The sequence below is a fragment of the Rhinopithecus bieti genome, unplaced genomic scaffold (genome assembly GCF_001698545.2).
Source record: "Rhinopithecus bieti isolate Rb0 unplaced genomic scaffold, ASM169854v2 scaffold_6380, whole genome shotgun sequence".
NCBI lineage: Eukaryota > Metazoa > Chordata > Mammalia > Primates > Cercopithecidae > Rhinopithecus > Rhinopithecus bieti.
This window is the reverse complement of record NW_016806642.1, coordinates 4868864-4889910: the sequence shown is the minus strand read 5'-3', so window position 1 is coordinate 4889910 and position 21047 is coordinate 4868864. Positions and strand designations below refer to the sequence as shown.

The 21047-nt window shown below is 38.0% G+C and overlaps 1 protein-coding gene across 3 annotated transcripts in view; it reads left to right on the top strand.

Moving 5' to 3' along the window:
- Positions 1-21047, top strand: part of CACHD1 (cache domain containing 1) — a 231708-nt gene that overhangs the window by 82846 nt on the left and 127815 nt on the right. The gene's annotated exons all lie outside the window — the stretch shown is intronic.

The window sequence follows — 21047 nt, the reverse complement described above, 5'->3', positions numbered from 1 at the left end:
TTATTCCATTCTTTTTCTTTCCTCTTTTTTTTTTGTTTCTTCCTTTGCTTCTCCCCTCCCGTCTTCTTTCAGTTCTCTGTGGAGTCAAGGAGTTTTGAGGTCAGATTCTATTTACTTTATTTATAGCTGGCTTCAGATGGACTGCCTCCTAAAACATAGTGTTGGTGAACCTGATCGTAAATAATTGATCTGTGCTTGAAAAGAAGGGTGGTAAATAGGAGTTGGTTTTAATTTCAGCGAATCCACCAACTTCGTTACAGTATGTGACCATCAACACCATCAACTAGTAATTTGAAGCTAGTTTTGAAACTCAAGTAAAAAACAGAACCCAGCTAAAAACCAGAGTGTAGCAGAGTGCTTCCACAAAATAGAAAGATAACTATAGTAAACTGCATACGATTTTAAACTCTCTGAGATTCCACCATTATTATGTTCGTGGAGAACAGCTTGACTTGATCTGAACTTAAAAAGTACTATATAAGAAGAAAAGATTTGCAAGTGTCCTTATAGTGAAGTTGTTTGTAGGATGCTTATTTACTTATAATAAATTACTGTGGTTTAATCTTGAAGTGCAGCATTTCCTGTTTATAGACATTGACTTTTTAAAGATTGGGTTTCTGCAGGTTAAATATAGAAGATATAAATAGTCATGTATATGTGTATTCTTTTCTTAGCTTTAGATATTTTAAAAGCTGATGGCCTGAGTATTTATTTATTGTAGTAAATATGATGTAGTTTGCCGTGCTAAGACTTATCTTCATAATTCCTGTCTTATTTTTATTTCAGCAAACTAGAAAGTTCTTTGTGGTTGTGAAATTTAAGAGATTTTTTATGGCGAAGATTTTTGAACAAAGCATGTTCAAGGAAACTTTCTGGGAGACCAGAGGCCATTTGATAACATTTTAAAGAAACTGATCCAGGGATATCAGTTTTGCCACTTTCCTTCAAGTAACAGATACAAGTTCTTAGGCTGTTTTCAAATGTGAAAGTTTTTTTTCCCCCCTTGTACTGATGTCATTTTTTATTTATCTAGCTAGAAACAAGTTTAGAAGCCTTTAATAGTAATTTTAGAAATTATAGCTGCTGATTGAGCACTTATGGAACATCAGTGCTAGGCAACTTCCATATATATCACATTGATTTTTACCAAATAACCTTGAAGGAAAGATATCTTATTACAGATGAGGAAACTGGGGCTCCAAGAGGTAAACTAAGTTATTTGTAGTTGATGGATATTAAGCAGGACAGCTAACTTTTGAAATAAATATGACAGAAAGTTTTATTATTTTTATTTTATTTTATTTTATTTATTTATTTTTTTTGAGACAGGGTCTTGCTCTGTCGCCCATGCTGGAGTGCAGTGGTATGATCATAGCTCACTGCATCCTTAATCTTCCAGGCGATCAATCGATCTTCCCATCTCAGCCTCTCAAGTACCTCGGACTACAGGCACATGCCCACATGCCTGGCTGATTTTTCGTTTTTGTTGTTTTTAGTAAAGATGAGGTCTTGCCATGTTGCCCAGACTGGTCTCAAACTCCTCAGCTCAAGCAATCCTCCTGTCATGGCCTTCCAAAGTGCTGGGATTACAGGCATGGGCCACTGTGCCCAGCCTATTGTCTGTATTTTTAATTTAACATAGTTTATTTTTAAAATACTTGTTTTCATCAGATACAGGGGTCTCTGCTAAACTCTGTCTTTATCCAAATAATTCAAGTGCAAGGGAATTACCATACAGTCTATTCTGTGTGTCCTCTGACTGATTGTCAAGAAGTTCTTTTTTATATTGAACCAGAAGTGTACTGACTTTTAAATTCCTGCAGTCTCTCCGGTCCACCCTCTGAAAGAACCCTTAACAAATAGATCTGTGTCTGTTGTTTATCCCAAAAATGAGGACAGTTGTGTCACTGTTATTATCGCTTAGCCTAAATTTTAGTATAAACAGGTCTTAAATAATTTCTTCTTCTGTGACATGATTTCTAGATCCTTTCAGTACTATGGTCATTATTACAACAATATAACAATAAAAGCTCATATTTACACATTTATTGAAAAGTTTGCTATCACTTCATTATGATGGTTCTCCCATGGCTTGAATTGAACATGGGAGTTCTCATTCTACAATGAGAACACAGACACCTCAGTATCTTCTTGACTTTAATAACTGTTTAGACACTCTGGATTCTGTGATCCTGGACAGTACCCAGAATGAAATCTTTAGGGACATGTTTACCTCATATGTTTCCTATTCTGTAAAATATCCGCCATCACAGTCACTCACACTTCTATCTCCTTTGAACTTCAGAACAACTCCATGAGGTAGGTGGCAGTATTATTATTAGCAATGTTCAGAAAAGCCACGGATCCCAGCTAGTAGGTAATTAAGCTGGCTTTTAAAACAATTGTGAAATGTATCAAATATATGGAGACATGTGTAAAATACATATAAAGAAATATATTAAAATTAACATCTTAACTTACTACCCAGCTGAAGAAATGATGCATTACCAAACTTAGAAGGCCGTTGTATGACCTTCCAAAGAGAGTACCTTCCTCCCTCCCTCTCAGAGGTAGCCTTATCCTAATTTTTTGTTAGCAATTCCCTTGCATTTTTTTTGTTTTGATTTGTTTTATATGTATTTATCCCCAAATTAATTTTGAGTTGGCTATTTTTTGTTCTTTATATAAATTTTAAGCATATGTTTATATTCACATATCTTGCTAGTTTCACTCAGCTTCATATTTGTTAGAAGCACCCATGTTGACATCTGTAATTAAGGGTCATTTATTTCCATTTCTATGGTATTCCATTATATGCAATTTATGTATCCATTTTATAGCTGACGTTGTTTGGGCTGTTTCTAATTTTGTTGTTGTTTTGTTTTTTAAGAGACAGGTTCTTGCTCTGTTGCCCAGGCTGGAATGCAGTGGCCCGATCATTGCTCATTGCAGCCTCAAACTCCTGAGCTCAAGCAATCCTCCTGCCTCAGCTTCCCAAGTAGTTGGGACTACACATACTCCACTAAATCTGGCTAATTTTTTAAATTTTGTTCTAATGTTTTGATTTTTGTTCATACCTCTGTACATAGTGCAGAAGGAATAGTTCCTTTAATTGCAGGAATTTCATTATCCCTGGCCTCCTGCCAACTTAATGATGGCAGAACTATGTGTTGTATATGTGTCTCCACACACAAATGCCCTAAATAGTGGGGCAAGGGGGCACTATTCAGCTCCGGTGGAGAATCAGTTCTCTGGAGTAGAAGTGCTGGGTGTCAGTGTTCAACAGACTGCTTCCACAGTGGCTGTCATGGGTCACTTGCTTATCTGCATCTCCTTTAATATCTGATACTGTATGATTTTTAATCCTTTGCCAAATGTGGGCTGTCTGAAAGGGTATCAGGTGAGTTGCATTTGCCTCACTCTGATTACAAATGAGGTTGAAACACCTTTTGCATGTTTATAGTAAATTTTGTGTTTTGTTCTGTCAAATATCTATTAACACTCCTTGTCCAGTTTTTTAGTTGTTTATTTTAGAAGTTTAAAAATGCTGTATATGTTCTAGATCAGTGCTGTCCAAAGAGAACTTTCTGAGATGATGATGTTCCATATTAGGGCAAGTAGAGTAGCTACCAGCCACGTATGACTACTGAGTACCTGAAATGTGTCTAGAGCTACTGATAATGAAATTTTAGATAAAATAGCTACATGTGGCTGGTAGTTACCATATTAGATTGCTGTGCAGATTTCAGTTTTTGCCTTGTCTTTTCATCTCATTTTATCGTTTTTATGTTTTGTTTGGTTTTGTTTGATTTTGAGATGGGGTTTCGCTCTGTCATCCCAGTTTGAGTGCTTGGTGCAGTCATGGGTCACTGCAGCCTCCACCTTTGGGGCTCAAGCATTCCTCCCACTTCAGCCTCCCAAACAGCTGGGACCACAGGCAGGCACCATCATGCCCAGCTAATTTTTGTGTTTTTTGTGGAGAGAGGGTTTCTCCATGTTGCCCAGGCTGGTCTTGAACTCCTGAGCTTAAGTAATCCACCATCCTTGGTCTCCCCAAAGTACTATGATTACAGGCATGAGCCACTGCACCTGGCCTCATTTTATCTTTTAAAGAATTAACGTTTTAATTTTAACTCAGGTTTTTAAAAAATTGGTCTTTAGACATAAAGATATTCTATACTGCCTTCTAAAACTTCTGCCTCTCTCACCTAAGTCCTTTTTTTTTTTTTTTTTTTGAGATGGAGTCTTGCTCTATCACCCAGGCTGCAGTGCAGTGGCATGATCTCAGCTCACTGCAGCCTCCACCTCCTGGATTCAAGGGATTCTTCTGCCCTTAGCCTCCCGAGTAGCCAGGACTACAGGAGCCCACCACCAAGCCCGGCTAATTTTTGTAGTTTTAGTAGAATTGGGGTTTCACCATGTTGACTCGGCTGGTCTCGAACTCCTGACTTCAGGTGATCTGTCCGCCTTGGTCTCCCAAAGTCCTGGGATTACAGGCGTGAGTCACCCCGCCTGGCCTCATTTAAGTATTTTATCCACCTGGAATTGATTTTGGTATTGGATGCGAAGTAGGTATCCAATTTCCTTTTCTTCCCCTATATGTGTTTTCAAATACTCTATCTCTGTCAAACAATCTGCACTTTCTTCATTTGTTTTCAGTGTGTTTTCTGTCAGTTGCGTTTTTGGATATGTGTGAATTTGATTTGGTTCCATTAGTCTATCTATCTATCCTTGTGCCAGTACCACATTACCTTAGTGACTAGTTTTATAACGAATTTTGAAATGTGGTTGGGTACCACCCGCGCATTTAGATTCCTTGGTTTCCCATCTTGGCCAAACCCTGAGGTTTATCTCCTATATCTGGTGCTCTGTGCTGTCATCAAAGTAGAAGCTCAGGGTCTCCAGATTATGCCCACATTCTCAGGAAGAAAGCAGGGTGTGACATGGGCTTACCTCCTAGATTTCCTGCTTTCACCTGGTTTGAGGACTCAGTCTTCCTAACAGCGATTCACCAGTTTCCCCACTTCTTAATAGTTATAATAATAATTGTAACCACTTATAGGATTTGTTTGATAAACTAAAAATAGGTTAGTTATTCAAAGTGGATTATTGACCTGTGTGCTTTTAGCTCACAACCTTTAGGTGAAAGGGAACCGTTTCTTTATGCTTGGTTTTGTATATTTTGTACTATCTAGAATTCTGGCTTGCATTTTCTATCCATTGTTTCTCCTTTGGGTTAATGAAAATTAGATCCCCATGGGTTCTTGCCCTCTCTCTTTACTAATCAAATCTTGTTGAGAGTTGGATCTTTCTTGTGCATACTATCTAACTTGGCAGGAAATCTAACATGTTGTTAATATCTTCTGGTTAGGGGAGCAAAGAAATTAACACCAATAAAAAACATTTTGTGATATTTTTACTCTTGGGTATACATTTTTCCTTGCTTTTACTCATTATTTCTTTTAAACTAACCTTCAGAGATTGTGGGTCTAAATTGTCTAACAATGTATTTTAAATCCTTAATTAGTTCACTGTATGTAGTTTTGCTGCCAAAGAAACTATGGCAACAGCCTTGGAAAAATTAAAATTCCACGCACACGTTCTTGTGTGGAACACCTCTCATAGACTTCATTTTTGAATACTTTAAGAAATTGGCCGGGCGCGGTGGCTCATGCCTGTAATCCCAGCACTTTGGGAGGCCGAAGTGGGCGGATCACAAGGTCAGGAGATTCGAGACCATCCTGGCTAACACGGTGAAACCCTGTCTCTACTAAAAGTACAAAAAAGTAGCTGGGCGTAGTGGTGGGCACCTGTAGTCCCAGCTACTCAGGAGGCTGAGGCAGGAGAATGGCGTGAACCCGGGAGGAGGAGCTTGCAGTGAGCGGAGATCACGCCACTGCACTCCAGCCTGGGCGACAGAGCGAGACTCCGTTTCAAAAAAAGAAAAGAAATTGTGTGTTTGCGTAAGGTATAATACAAAGTTGAATCTGAATCAAGAAAAATAAATTTTTAAGCAAGTGCCTCAGAAGGTAGCCAAATATGGTCCATAAAACACAAAGAAGAAGCAAAAGGAGAAGGAGGTTCTTGGGGTGCTTGATTGGATCATTAAATGGATCAGAGCCACCTTGGACTTGTTTCAAGAGTTCACTCTAACTTTTTCTCAAATGCTCTAGTAATTATTTATATTAATAATTTACTCAATGAAATGGCAAACATTTTCAGAGTGTTTCAGAAACTATTGAATTGATGGCAGTGATGGTTTTAGAGGATTTCAGAATTCCTTTGAAATGGGTCAGAGAGAACTGAGAGAACTCCTTATAGAGGAGACGCACCTGACATCTGGTCAAGGGCATTCCTTTAGCAGTTCTCCCTGCTCTTCTGTGGTTTTTGATCTCTTTTGGATCGTATCCATCACCATGTAAACACATTTCACCTATATTAAACAAAAGACCCTTTTCTTGACCCGACTTTCCTCTCCAACTGCTGTCTAATTTCTTTGTTTCCCTTTGAGTCACAGCCCATCAAAAGAGGTGTCCACACTCATTAGATCCAGTTCTGCCATTTTCTTTTTCTTTTTTTTTAATTTTAACAGCCTCTCCCTGTCACCCAGCCTGGAGCGCAATGTGGCGATCTCGGCTCACTGCAACCTCCACCTCCCAGGTTCAAGCAATTCTGCCTCAACCTCCCGAGTAGCTGGGATTACAGGCATGTGCCTCCATGCCCAGCTAATTTTTGTGTTTTTAGTAGAGACAGGGTTTCACCATGTTGGCCAGGCTTGTCTCGAGCTCCTGACCTCGTGATCCACCCACCTCGGCCTCCCAAAGTGCTGGGATTACAGGTGTGAGTCTCCGCGCCTGGCCCTCTGCCATTTTCTCTTAAGCCTACTTTAGTCCTACCTATCCCACAAAACTGCTCTCTTTAAGATCACCAAAGACCGCTACTTTGCTAATTCCTCATTTACATAACTAACATTAGTGTTGAACGGTTGATCCTTTTCATATTCCTTGATAAATCTTCTTAACTTGGGTCTTTGGAATAGCACGCTTGCCTCCTTGCCTTTCCAGGCACATTCCTTTGCACAAGGTGCTGTTCAGACAAAGATCCCCATGGGCCTTCACCTCCTTCAAGTCTGTTCTCCCATGTCACCTTCTCAGTGAGATGAGCACCATTTTCAAAACTGCAGCCCACACTGCTTCCATGCTCCTGATTTTCCTTTTCCTTGTTCCATATTTCCTTTTTCCCATGTCACTTATCACTTTTTGGATTTAGGTACTGACCTGATAAAACTAGTTTGGCTATGAAAATTCTGGCAGACAAGCTAGGCAATAACCATCCTGGACATTGGAACAGGCAAAGATTTCACAACAAAGACACCAAGAGCAATTTCAACAAAAGCAAAAATTGACAAATGGGATCTAACTGAAGGTAAGAGCCTCTGCACAGCCAAAGAAGCTATCAACAGAGTAAATAGGCAACCTACAGAATGGGAGAAAATTTTTGCAAACTATACATCTGACAAAGGTGTAACATCCAGCATCTATAAGGAACTTAAACAAATGTACAAGAGAAAACAACCCCATTAAAAGTGGGCAAAGGACATGAACAGACTCTTCTCAAAAGAAGACATACATGTGCCCAAAAAGCATATGAAGAAAAGCTCAATATTACTGATCATTAGAGAAATGCAAATCAAAACCACAATGAGATACCATCTCACACCAGTCAGAATGGCTATTATCAAAAAAGTCAAAAATTAACAGATGCTGGCAGGTTGCAAAGAAAAGGGAACACCCATACACTGTTGGTGGGAGTGTAAATTAGTTCAACCATTGTGGAAAGCAGTATGGTGATTCCTCAAAGAGCTAAAAGTGGAACTATCATTTGATCCAGCAATCCCATTATTGAGTATATACCCAGAGGAATATAAGCATTCTACCATAAAGACACAGGTGTGCAAATATTCATTGCCACACTGTTCACGATAGCAAAGACTTGGAATCTACCTAAATGCCCACCAATGATAAACTGGATAAAGAAACTGTGGTATATATACACCATGGAATATTATGCAACCATAAAACAAGATCATGTCTTTTGCAGAAACATGGATGGAGCTGAAGGCTATTACCCTTAGCAGACTAACACAGGAACAGCAAACCAAATAGTGCATGTTCTCACTTATAAGCAAGTGGGAGCTAAATGATGAGAACTCATAAACACAAAGAAGGAAACAACAGACACTGGGGTTTGCTTGACAGGGGAGGGTAGGAGGAGGGAGAGGAGCAGAAAGGATAACTACTGGGTACTGAGCTTAATACTTGAGTAATATAATAGTATGTACAACAAACCCCCATGACATGTGTTTCTCTATGAACAAACCTTCACATGTACACCCAAATCTAAAATTAAAAAAAAAAAAAAAAGTTTAGAAGTATTCCTTCCTCCTTAACTTTCTGAAGGAAAGGTGTCATTTCTTCCTGCAATGTTTGATAGAATTCAACAGAGCACCATCGGGACCTGATATTTTCTCTGCGAGCAGGTTTTTGAGCATCCAGTTTCTTTAATAGATATAGATAGGGTTTCTTATTTTGTTTTTGTTTCCTTGTTTTTTTAGATCTTCTGTTTCATATTGTGTCAATTTTGGTAAGTTGATTTTTTAAAAAAGAAATTTGCTATTATCATCTAAGCTGTCAAATTAGTTGGCATAAAAGTGTTTGTAATATTCTGTATCTTTTTAATATCTATCAGTCAGAAGAAGAGCAATAGAGCCAGGTCAATCAAACCAAATGCTGGCTAGTTCTTTGAAAAGATCAATAAAATGGTCAACTTTTAGCTAGACAGACAAAATCAGAGATAGAATGAATGGTAAAATATTAGTGATGACTCATTTTTTCAAAAAATGAATTTGGTTTCCTTAATTTTTTCTTGTTTTCTATTTCACAAATTTATGTTTTCATTGCTTCCTTCCTTGTACTTTAGGTTTTGTTCTTTTCTAGTGTTCTAGGTTGGAACATTAGATCACTGATTTTATACTTTTCTTTTTTTCAAATAGATGCATTTAAAGCTATAAACATTTCTCTTAGTATACTTTATATACCTCAAAGTTTGACATGATATATTTCTATCATCTTTCCGTTTTAAATATTTTCCAATATCTCTTGTGATTTTTAAATTTTGACCCATGGATTTTTAAGTATTTTGTTCAATTTTCAAAACATTGGGGTCTTTAGATATCTTATTGTTATTGATTTCTAATGTAATTCCATTATGGTCAGAGAACATACTCTGTTTGATTTCAATCCTTTTTAATTAATTGAGACCTGGGTTTTATGACTCTACGTATGATCAGTCTTGGTGGATATACCAAGTGAACTTGTAAAGAACATGTGTTCTGCAGTTTTTAGGTGTTCTTTATGTATTAAGGTGGTTGATAATGTTGTTCAAATCATTTCTTTTGGGCTGATTTTATTTTGTTTGATTTTATTTTCTATCATTTGTTGAAAGGGGTGTTAAAATCTTCAGCTGTAATGGTGAAATAGTATTTTTTCCGTTTAATTCTGTTCATTTCTGCCTGATATGTTTTTATATACACATTTAAGATTATGTCTTCCTGATGAGTTGTGAATTAAAACATTATGAAATGTTATTCTCTGGTAATATTATTCTGTCCTTAAAGTCTATTTTACTCAATATTGATATAGCAACTGCATCCTTTATATACTTACTGTTTATATGGTGTGTCTTTTCAGAAGCATTTACTTTCAATTATAAATAGCATATAGTTGAGACTTGTTTTTTTTTTTAATCTATTCTGAAAATTTCTGATTTTTTTATTAGGAATATTTAGGGGAAATGTTTAATAAGTTAATATTTATTTTTTTCTTTTGTTGGCTTCTCCTTCGCAACCCACTTTTGAATTTTATCTATTAATATTCTATCAGCTTCACACAAAATCTAAAACACTTGCAACTTATAGGTTCATTTCCCTAACACTATCCTTTATGCTAGTTATATCTATTATATCTGCATATATTACAAACTGCACAAGAAAATGTTATAGTTTTTGCTCTAAATTGCCATATTTAATGAAAATAAAAGAAAAAATATTGTATATTCTCACATAATTACTATTTCTTATGCTCTTTGTTTCTTTGTAAAGATAACAGCTGATATTGAATCTGAAGTTCCTTTAATATTTCTTGTAGTGAAGATACCCTAGTGAAAAATTCTCTTAGTTATTTATTGTTTCGTGTACACAGGAAATGTTTCTTGGCTACATGCAGTGGCTCACACCCATAATCCCAGCACTTTGAGAAGCTGAGGTGGGAGGATCACTTGAACCCAGGAGTTCAAGACCAGCCCAGGTGACATAGGGAGACACCTATGTCTACGATCTTTTTTTTTTTTTAATTAGCTAGAGATGGTGGCACTTGCCTGTAGTCCCAGCTACTCAGGAGGCTGAGGTGGGAGGATTGGTTGAGCCAAGGAGGTTGAGGCTGCAGTGAGCTGTGATGATGCCCCTGCACTCCAGTCTGGGGAACAGAGCAAGACACTGTCTCAAAAAAAAAAAAAAAAGTTTCTATTTTGCCTTTTTTCTTAAAAGATATTTTGTTTTAGATAGAATTCTGAATTGATAGTTTGTTTTTTGAACACCTTAAAAATGTTCCACTGTCTGCTGGACTCCGTAATTTCTGGTGACAAATCAGTGAAAGTTTTTGTTACCCTATATGCAATATTATTTGTTTATTCATTTAATTATTTTGGCTGCTCTCGAGGTTTTTCTCTGTTTCCTGGTTTTCAGCAATTTGACTATGATTACGCCTCCCTAGACGTAATGGTTTAAATATTTACTCTGCTTGGTGTTTGTTGAGTTTTTTGAGTCTGTAAATTTGTGTCTTTCATCAAATTTGGGGACTTTAGGACCATTATTTTTCCAAATATATTTTCTATCTCATTATTTGCTCTCCTTCTATGTCTCTAATTACAGGTATGCTAGATCTTTGATATTTTACTACAAATCCCTGAGACAATGCTTTTTTTCTTTTCTTTTTAAATTTTTTTTCTCTTGAATAAAGATAAAGATGGTTTATTCTTCTTATGCTGCAGAATTTCCTTTTTTTTTTTTTTTTTTTTTGAGATCGAGTCTTGCTCTGTCACCAGGCTGGAGTACAGTGGCGTGATCTCAGCTCACTGCAACCTCCACTTCTCAGATTCAAGCAATTCCCCTCCCTCGGCCTCCCAAGTAGCTTGGATTACAGGCACGTGCCACCAGGCCAGGCTAATTTTTTTTTGTATTTTAATAGAAATGGGGTTTCACCATGTTGACCAAGATGGTCTCCTGACATTGTGATCTGCCTGCCTCAGCCTCCCAAAGTGCTGGGATTACAGGAGTGAGCCACTGTGCCCGGCCCCATTTGTTTCTTTTTAGTAATTCTATTTCTCTAGTGAAATTTCTCATTTTATTCAAGTATATTATCTTTGCATTCTTGAGCATAGTTATAATAGCTGCTTTAAAATTTTGTCTGCTCATTATAACATCTAAAAATGGTTTGAGGTTTATCTTTGTTGACTGTCTTTTTTCTTGAGAATTGGTCACACTTCTTTTTTCTTCATATGTCAAAAATTTTTGGTTGTATCCTGGTATTGTGGAAAAATCTGGATTCTGTTATATTCTTGTGAGGAGTGTTTGTTTGTTTTAGCAGGCAATTAACTTGACTGGCATCAAACTGCTAATCTAGTTTTTAGACAACTGCTCAAATCTCAGCTCAGTTTATCTTTAGATAGAGTTTGCCTTGCACACACGCAGTTCAAGGATTTAATAATTTTTCTGCCCACCCTCCCCCGACCCTGGTACTCCGGTATTTAAAATATATTCTGACAGACAGTTTTTTGGAGTATTTTTCTGAGTTGTTATTTGATAATGAGAATTTTACAGGAAGGGTTTAAAATTTGATGTTTCATTTCTCCAAATATCTGCTGGGACATTGTAAAGGAGAAGCAGTTTGGTTTTATAAGAAAATGATACTTAGCAGGTATTAATACTCCAAATAATTATTTTACTCAAGTATACACTCAAGGCTGTAGACACAAAGAATTTGGAGAAGGTCAAAGCAATGAACTAGAATTCACCTGAAAGCAAGATATACTTCCAGATGTAGACCTTGCACAAAATTCTGTCCTTTTATTCATAAGAGAATAAAGATGGCCGGTAGCAGAAAAACTTACATGTGGCCTACAAACACAGAATAACTCTTTCTTTAAAGAAATTTTGAATTGAGGGTGAACCTTAAAGAGACAGCACTTCATGTGCCCCGATGTGGATCATCAGTCCTAACTAAGGTGATGTTTTAGAATTTTAGAGCTGGTATCCTCAGATACCAGGGAGAGAAGGCCAAAGGGGTTAGGAAACTTTTCTCTAGCCTTTTTTGGACAGCCCCAGTAAGGGTAGCATGGGATACAGAATTAAAGAGCCTCATCTTTTGAGATGGAAAACTCAAGGTCCAAGCAAGACTCTGTCATTTACTGTTTGATTTTTAACAGGTATTTAGCCTTTCAGTGTCTACATCAGTTTTATCTATAAAATGTAGATACAAGGTTGTTTAAAAGATTATGTGGTTGCCTGCTCTGTGGTAGGCATTCAGTATTTTGTGTTCTGCTTCCAGATTACAGAAGGGTGATATAATGTCAATATAAGGATACCAAAAGAGTTCATGAAATGTCACCCCAAAATATTACTTTGAACTGAGGGCACTTGGGGAACAGCAGGTGCAAACAGAGGCTTTCTCTGAGCACCCCTTGCATAGAGAGCCTTTTCTCTGAGCTCCTCTTATCTGTCTAAAGACAGAGCCTCCGAAAGGAACTCAATTGTCATGAATACCCTCCCTGAGAATTTTATCAACCAGGGAAGATTAACTTGGATCACAGGAGGGGAGACTAGAGGTTGACCCTATGCCCAGATTATCACCTCTTCTGAGGGCTGCTCAGAAACAACTTTTATTACCGACTTTTTATCTGTATAACAAGACAACCTTTATTCCCCATGCATTTTTTCCCCTCACCCTCCCATAACTTGTGTTGCCACCCCCTTCTCCAGAAGCCCCAAGCCCTGATGCCTTTCTGTAACTTGGGATGCTGTATCAGCATCAATCATCTGACCCTTCTTTGAGGCTCCTATTTTGTAAGACTCCTGTGCATACTTATGTAATTAAATATTTACATAAGTCTTTCTCCTGTCTTATGTCAGTTTAATTTGTAACCCAGCCAAGGAACCTAGAAGGGTAGAGGGATGCCATTTTCTCTCCCCTGCGGTGTGCTGCAGAGAAGATTGCTATTCTTAATTTGTTATTTAATCCTCTTGGGTAAGGCCTAGAAGGAAACATCTGTAAATCTGTAAACTTTAAAAGGGGAATTTTCAAGAGAGAATGTTCACAGAAAGGCCCTGGAAGGAGCTAGTAGAAGCTTTTAATAGAAGCAAAACTAATTGAGAAGTGAGACACTGGACATTATATTAGCTTTGCATTTGTATTACTTTTGTATTTCTACTCCCAAACACTTTCCACTGTAGGAAAGTTTGAGTGCATTCTTGAATTGTGTACTAAGCCACAGGAAGAAAAGGGACAATGGTTAGACAAGGAAGAGCAGGTGCAGAAGAGTTGAGCACTAGGCAGGCATTTAATACATATTTGTTGAATAAGGATTGGAGATACTCTGGCACTTCAATATTCATATTTCCAAGATCTGGATTTGTTTGGGGTTGCCTTGCCAAGTGTAATCTAGTATGGTAGTAGCCTGAGGGCTCTCATTTTGTTTACAATTTTACCTACCGAAGTATTTTAAAGGCTCAGACTTGTCCAGGCTGCAGGAATCTGGAAGGTGGGGTGAATGAATGCTGTTCTTTCTTTGTCCCCAGCTTTTCCCTCATCTGTACCCAGGGAATTTGTTCAGGTTGGGTCCTGGTTTAGTTCACCCTCTTACTCAGATCCACACTTGGCTCTGTGTTGATTGTGCTTGTTAAATGTTTATTGAATGAGTGAATGGAAGGCACTAAATCTGTAGGAAGGCAAAAGAAAGGTTGAGAGGTATTGATGCCTCCCAGATGGGGAATTTACAATGAATCAAGCAAGGACCAGAGTAAACAGGGGGCTGTTATGTCCAGCTAGAGCTCTGGCAAGTTTACCTGGTTTAGTGTTTATGTTTCCTTGATTGGAAATCAATATGTCTGTCTTAGCTCTCACTGTTGTTGGTCTGACTCTACAGAAAATAAGCTAATTTTTATCATTTTAGAAACCCTCTTCCTGAGCCTCTTATCAAATCATTGTATTCCTTTTGAATAAAAGAGGCTGGTGGTCTGTCATTTCTGAAAGAGCCTTAGAGGAGACGTGATTGTTCTAATATTTATGTTTCTTTATCGATTTTCTTTGTGCTTCTACACATATTTTCTCATTTTATCCTCTTAATGACATCAGAAGAGCAGGTATTATTATCCAATTTTCCATGGGAGTAAACTATTTCGGAGAGGTAATAAGTATAAATGGTTCAATGCCTCAGAAATGAATGTGGCAGTGACAGGATGTTTAATCCAAGTTTAGTGTTTTCTTTGTTTATATTGTACTGGTCGTGATAATAATCAGCATTATTTATTGAACATATGATTGATTAAGCACTGTGATTAAATCTTTTCTCACATAACCACTTGGCTGGTTCCCTTACATCCTTTTATTCTTGGCTGAAATGATACCTCTCACGGAGGGCTTCCTTGACCACTCATTTATAAATTTTATTAATTGCATCCCTCTTTACGTCTTACCCCCTTCTCTGTTTTATCTCCTTACAGTTTATCATGTAGGACATAGGTATGTATTTGTGTTTTTCATTATGTATCTTTCCCTAATAGAATAGAAGCTCCATGAGGGCATGGATTTTGTCTGTTTCATTTCTTGATGTGCCCCAGCACTGTTAAAACTATGTCCATGTAGTAGTAGGTGCTCAGCAAAATTGGCTGCATGAATTAATAATCCTCAAAACAACTCTTCCAGATTTACTGACAAGAAAAATTATACACAAAGAAATTCCCTTTCCAGGGTCACCCAAGCAGGGGGTTAGAGAACTGACTTGAAATTCAAGTGTACTTAGATTCAGTACTCCACTATATGTTTTCAATTTTTTTCCCCCAAGGTATGGGGAAGGTGCTGCCTGTCTTACCACAGAATGGAAGGGACTAGGCTCTGTCCTCCTCACTCCTTCCCCTAGCAATTCATCTTATTTGTTTTGTATATTGAAGGCTAGTATGAGGCTTTTTTTTTTTAAATGGTCTTTCCTTTTCCCCCAGCAATTCATCTTATTTGTTTGGAATGAGGCTTTTTCTTTTTTTTTAAATGGTCTATCGCTTTTTTTCTTTTAAAGGAAAGATTTACAAACAATTATACTACAGCAAAAATTATGCAAAGCTGAATTTGAATTTCTTTTTAAAACATGCAAGGCTGGGCGCGGTGCCTCACGCCTGTAATCCCAGCCCTTTGGGAGGCCGAGGTGGACGGATCACAAGGTCAGGAGATCGAGACCATCCTGTCTAACATGGTGAAACCTCGTCTCTACTAAAAAAATAGAAAACAAAAAATTGGCTGGGTGTGGTGGCAAGCGCCTGTAGTCCCAGCTACTTGGGAGGCTGAGGCAGGAGAATGGCGTGAACCCGGGAGGTGGAACTTGCAGTGAGCCCAGATCACGCCACTGCACTCCAGCCTGGGTGACAGAGTGAGACTCTGTCTCAAAAAAAAAAAAAAAAAAAAAAACAAAAAACAAAAAACAAGCAACAATATTGTAATTGTGATGCTCTTTAAAGTTTGGAAGAGGCAAGAAAAAAATATTATTAGAGCTAAAAGATAATATGTTCACATATATGTATTAGAGTTTCTTGTGGAAGTTAAACTCCTGAGTATAGGAACCATGACAGAATAATTCACACTGTAGTGCTTTGTAGATACTGGGGAATGAATGGATAAACTAGATTATGATCTCTTTGAAGGAGAGATTCTGAGCATACCTCTAGTAAGTGGTAGGCAGGTGATGAAGTCAGCACACATTTGTTGAGTACTTATTCGATACTTGGCATTGTACGAAGAGAAACAAAGACCTTATCCCAAGGACATTGTTAAATTGCAGGAGCATTTGTTCATGCATTTGATATTTCTTGCTAATCTCTTGAGGGTGATGCCCTGATGGATTGTGGATCTCATCTAGTGTGGCATTACCTTCATTTCTGTTCAAATTATGTATGTGTCCCTAGAATCCTAACAAATGCCAAACAGGTGCAAGAATTAGTACACATGTAAATCATGTTGCATTTTGGAAAAGATTTTATTTATTCAACATGATAGTTTGTATTCATTTAACAAACATTGCTTCACGTAAGTTATCTCATTAAATTTGTGCCACAACCCTCTGATACAAATACAGTTCTTCTCCTCATTTTGAGGAAACTGAGACTCAGAGACATTAAGTAATTTCCTAGAATCATGGTTGAATTAGGTGATAGGATTGGGATTTTTAGCCAAAGTGGTCTAACTCTAAAACCCATGTTCTTAACCATGTTCTAAAAACATACGCTGTGTTGTTTTCATACTTTTCTGCTGCAAGTTTATCTGTGTGTTTTCAATTTTTAAAATGAAGGTGGTTTATTTTCTCTTGAGTCTTACATCAGCTGATATAAGATAAATAATATGTCTAAATAATGTAAGTACTATAATGAAAACTTAGCTGCTAAATGAGGAAAAGATCGAGTTTAAATGCTCAGTTGTCAGGGGTAAAACAATGGTGGAGGGTGCCTTCTGTGCTGTTAGTGATGAGCTTTGAGCTCTCATAAATCACAAGGATATAACTGGAGCCTTAGGAGGAAGCGCATTATATTACTAATGGATCATCCTGCAGGAACATAAACAAGACATAAAAATAAGTGAAGTCCTTGATGACTCTTTCGTCTTTCTTCCCAATTCATCATTATCCCATTATTAACATAACCTTAAGACAGTTGGTTATAACATGTATCCTCATGGAATTTCTGTTGGTCTGTTGGGGTTTTGTTTCATTTTGTTTTAAAGTAAGTACCTCCTGAATAAGGACTTTTAGCTAATTGAGTGAGTGGAAAACTGCAGCTGTTGGACCAGTTTGTGGGATGAAAGCATAACATCGTGATCTTCCTTTCTGTCACACACAAGAAGCTGATAACAACTTGGCATTCTTAGTGTAGCACTGTGGTTGGTAAGCTTCTGTTAGTACAGTTTCCCTGGAGGATATAGCAACCCTTAGATACCTCTCAGAACTCCCAGATCTTCCTATATGAAGCCTGGACAATAGTCAGGATGCTTGGAGTACTGTTCAGCTAGGAAAGAATAAGGTGGGCACAGAGAGAGGAAGCCACCTGACAGCTGCCCATCTCCCCCCGTCATTTGGGATTTGGAGCCATCTTGTTTCTATTTTAAGGAAAACGTACATATAACCTCTGTTCTGTATTCATATATATAAATATATATATATATGCAAGTTAAAATATATGTGATTGCATGCATGAAAGCTTAAATTTCTGTACTAAATATAGATCCACTGACTTCAGGGGTCTGTATAGTACATTAGTCAGTATAAGTGGTGCCTGGTGTTGAGGTAAGCTGAGATAATCCTGCTTACATATACTCATGCACACATCCTGTGTATGCACATGTTTTATGTAGTGTATTAACCATGTACACACAAAAGCAGTATATATCTATTATTTACAGTTACTAATTACTCCAGGTACATATTTACTCTTATTATGTACAGTATTTTTTTTTTTTTTTTGAGATGGAGTTTCACTCTTCTTGCCCAAGCTGGAGTGCAATGGTATGATTTCGTCTCACCACAACCTCTGCATCCGGATTCAAATGATTTGCCTGCCTCAGCCTCCCGAATAGTTGAGATTACAGGCATGTGCCACCACACCCAGCTAATTTTTTATTTTTAGTAGAGATAGGATCTCTCCATGTTGGTCATGCTGGTCTCGAACTCCCAATCTTAGCTGATCTGCTCGCCTTGGCCTCCCAAAGTGCTGAGATTACGGGCGTGAGCCACTGTGCCCAGCCTTATGCACAGTATTTTATATTTGTAAAATAGAAATACAAATATAAAAGTACATTTATAAAAACATACAAATATACAGATGTAAAAATATATACCTATACCATCTATAGGAAATACAATATTTAAACCTCTCGCCATCACTGCCACCACCACACACATTTAAGTCTTGGAAATTCTGGTTACAGGTGTTTTTTAGTGGTAGTGTTGTTTGGGCAAAACCACAGTAGTCCATTTCCTCATTCCCTTGATTCTCATAGTTTGTGTTCCCACTCTAAGGAAACAAATGAAGGGGCTGGTACTTGCTTCTTTAGGGAGAGTGGGTGTTGCAGGCAGGCCCAGCTGGAGAGGAGCAGGGAGTGCCTTGCGGCAGGGCAAGAAGAGGCATGTAAGCTCCCACTCTGGTGTGCCTCTCTCTGTGTTCCAGCTGAAGGTAACACACTGGATGTTATGTAAGCAGCCATTAGTTTAGTTTTATAAAAGTCAGCTTTTCACATAGCTCTGCAATCCATGTGTGTGCAGATGCCTTCTTTCAGTGAAGCAGACCCTTGAAAAAAACACGGATCTGGGCTTTTTACTCAAATAGTCAAACTTCATTTAACTAGAAGGGAATAGATTGAGTCCAAGTCCTCATTTTAAAGGCCAGGAAGTATGTATCATGAGAAATGAACATTCCACTAAAAATGGAAACAAGTAAGCCCATTTTACATGCATTTCCAATACCTCAAGGTTGAATAGTATTTGGAAACTCTGATAAGGGAGCAGCCAAGACTTCTCCAGCCCTCTCCCTACCCCAGCCCTACCTGACTCTATCCTCCACCTAAAACTGCTGCTCCCACTGAAAAATAAAATAACCTCAAATTATCTGTACTGGCAGAATGAGTAAACAGAAACTCATCCGAGAACATATTATAAAACCTGGTGAACAACTCAAGAACAGGGACCACCCGTCCCTAACATATCCCATGGTGCAATAGGAAATATTTTGATAATGATGTGAAGGAATTAATTGCTGCTTATATCAGGAACCCCTGAAATGGTTAAATGCTTTGAAAATCTGGACCCATGAAATAACGTGGCATGTTAAAACTGGAAACCTGCCAAGGGTTATAGTTTTATTTTAATATTAAAAGACTCTGGGCAGGTAGGGATCGTGTTGAAATAGCTGTTCATGGGCATTCACGCTGGGTGTTACTTAAGCAGCTGTTAGTTTAGTCCTTTTACATGCTGCAGAGTCATCAGGAAGTGTCACTGTCACATCCGCTGACACACATGTCAGGCCTATCATGGCACCAACCTGTAAAGGAAGGTTTTAGCTGTGAATCCTGCAACCAAACAGCCAATAGAAAGCAGGCATTCTCCAGTTCTTCTGTTTGCAGTTCACCTTGTCATTGGATAGGGGATGAGAAGACCTTCCTAAATCCAACTGTGACTTAGAGAGTGATATTAGATGCAGCTTGGCAAGGGAACACACAGAATAGTTCAGAGAAGGATATAATAAAATTGTTGTGGTTCAGGCAAATATCCTCATTCCTCTGGTTGGAAACCCATACGGGAAACATTTCTTTTTGTTGTTGTTTCTAGCAAGTCTTAATAGCAGGCAGCGTAGTTTCCAGCAGCACCCAACATTTGCACCTCATCTAAGTTGTGGGAGGGGCGGGGATGAGGGTGCTGTTATTGTTGGCTTGAAAAATTTTTTCCTAATGATATTAAAAAAAAACTTGTACCTCTGGATCAGCATTTACAGCTATATGCCTGCATTGTAAAGACCCCAAAATCTCAGGAGTTGCTTTGCCACTGCTACAGCATCTTGAAACTGAAGCCTAGAAAGGCCTTTTCTCTATTGAGTGATATTATCTCATTACAACTGGCTTCATCGTTCAAAGGTAGGACCAATAGAGAAAGTGCTCCTGCCTCCTAATGCCACATCATACTCAAGACTCAGGTAATATGGATACTCAAGGCCAGTCTTTAACAATTGAAGAAATCAAACATTCATAAGATGCTTCCTTTTGTGCTATTTTTCTTTCCTTAGTTTTAAAGGGAATTTACTCTGTACAAATTTATTACTCTAAATATAGAACTCCACTGCAAATGAGGCTCTGTCTTACAATCATCTTTTTAAATGAGGCACTAGGAGGGAGAGACGTTGCAATTACTATAGTTGAGCTCATAGTATCAATGAAATCTTAAAATGGCACAATGCTATATTTCGTTCGAAAGGCAAGCTAAGTTAATATTATTTTTAAAGGGGGAATAGAAACATCTAGATGTTTAAAAGTTTTAGAGAAGGTCATTGTATCTCAAGATTGTCATCCCAGGACTTGGATTCAGTAAGTACTTGGCCAGTATGGGGGTAAGGAAGTGCTTAGTGGTAACAGATACTTGTTTCCTTGCCAGTGTCATCTTTCCACTCCATTGCTGAGCTAATTGATGCTTGCTGGCAAGTGTTTGATCAATATTCTCTCAAAGGGGCCCTTGAAGAACCCTAAAATGCTGTAGTCAGTTATCCTCTAACGGGAGGCTAGGTCAGGTTTCATCCTTCATTTATGCAGCACACATTTTTCTGAGTTTCTACATCTTGTGCCAGGGTCTGGCACAGGTCACAAGGTTGGTTTGTGACAAGATATTATTTGCATTGGGTCTGGAGAAGAGAGTCTGGGCTCTGTGAAATTTCAGGTTCCCAGAGCCTTTCTGACCTATCCATCCCCATTCTCTAGTGGCCTCCCTTTTATTTGAAATGCATCTATGTTACACTTAGTGTTTATAAGTTATGCACAGATATTTGTTCTCCAAGTAAGAGTTTTACGTAGGAAGTGACTGGGTTTGCTTTTCTTTTCTACAGTTGAGTGTGTCTTTCACAGGCCACCAGAGAATTCCCAAGGTCACGAACCCATAGTATTTTCCCCTTTCCCTCGTGATTAATATTCTACACAAAAAGT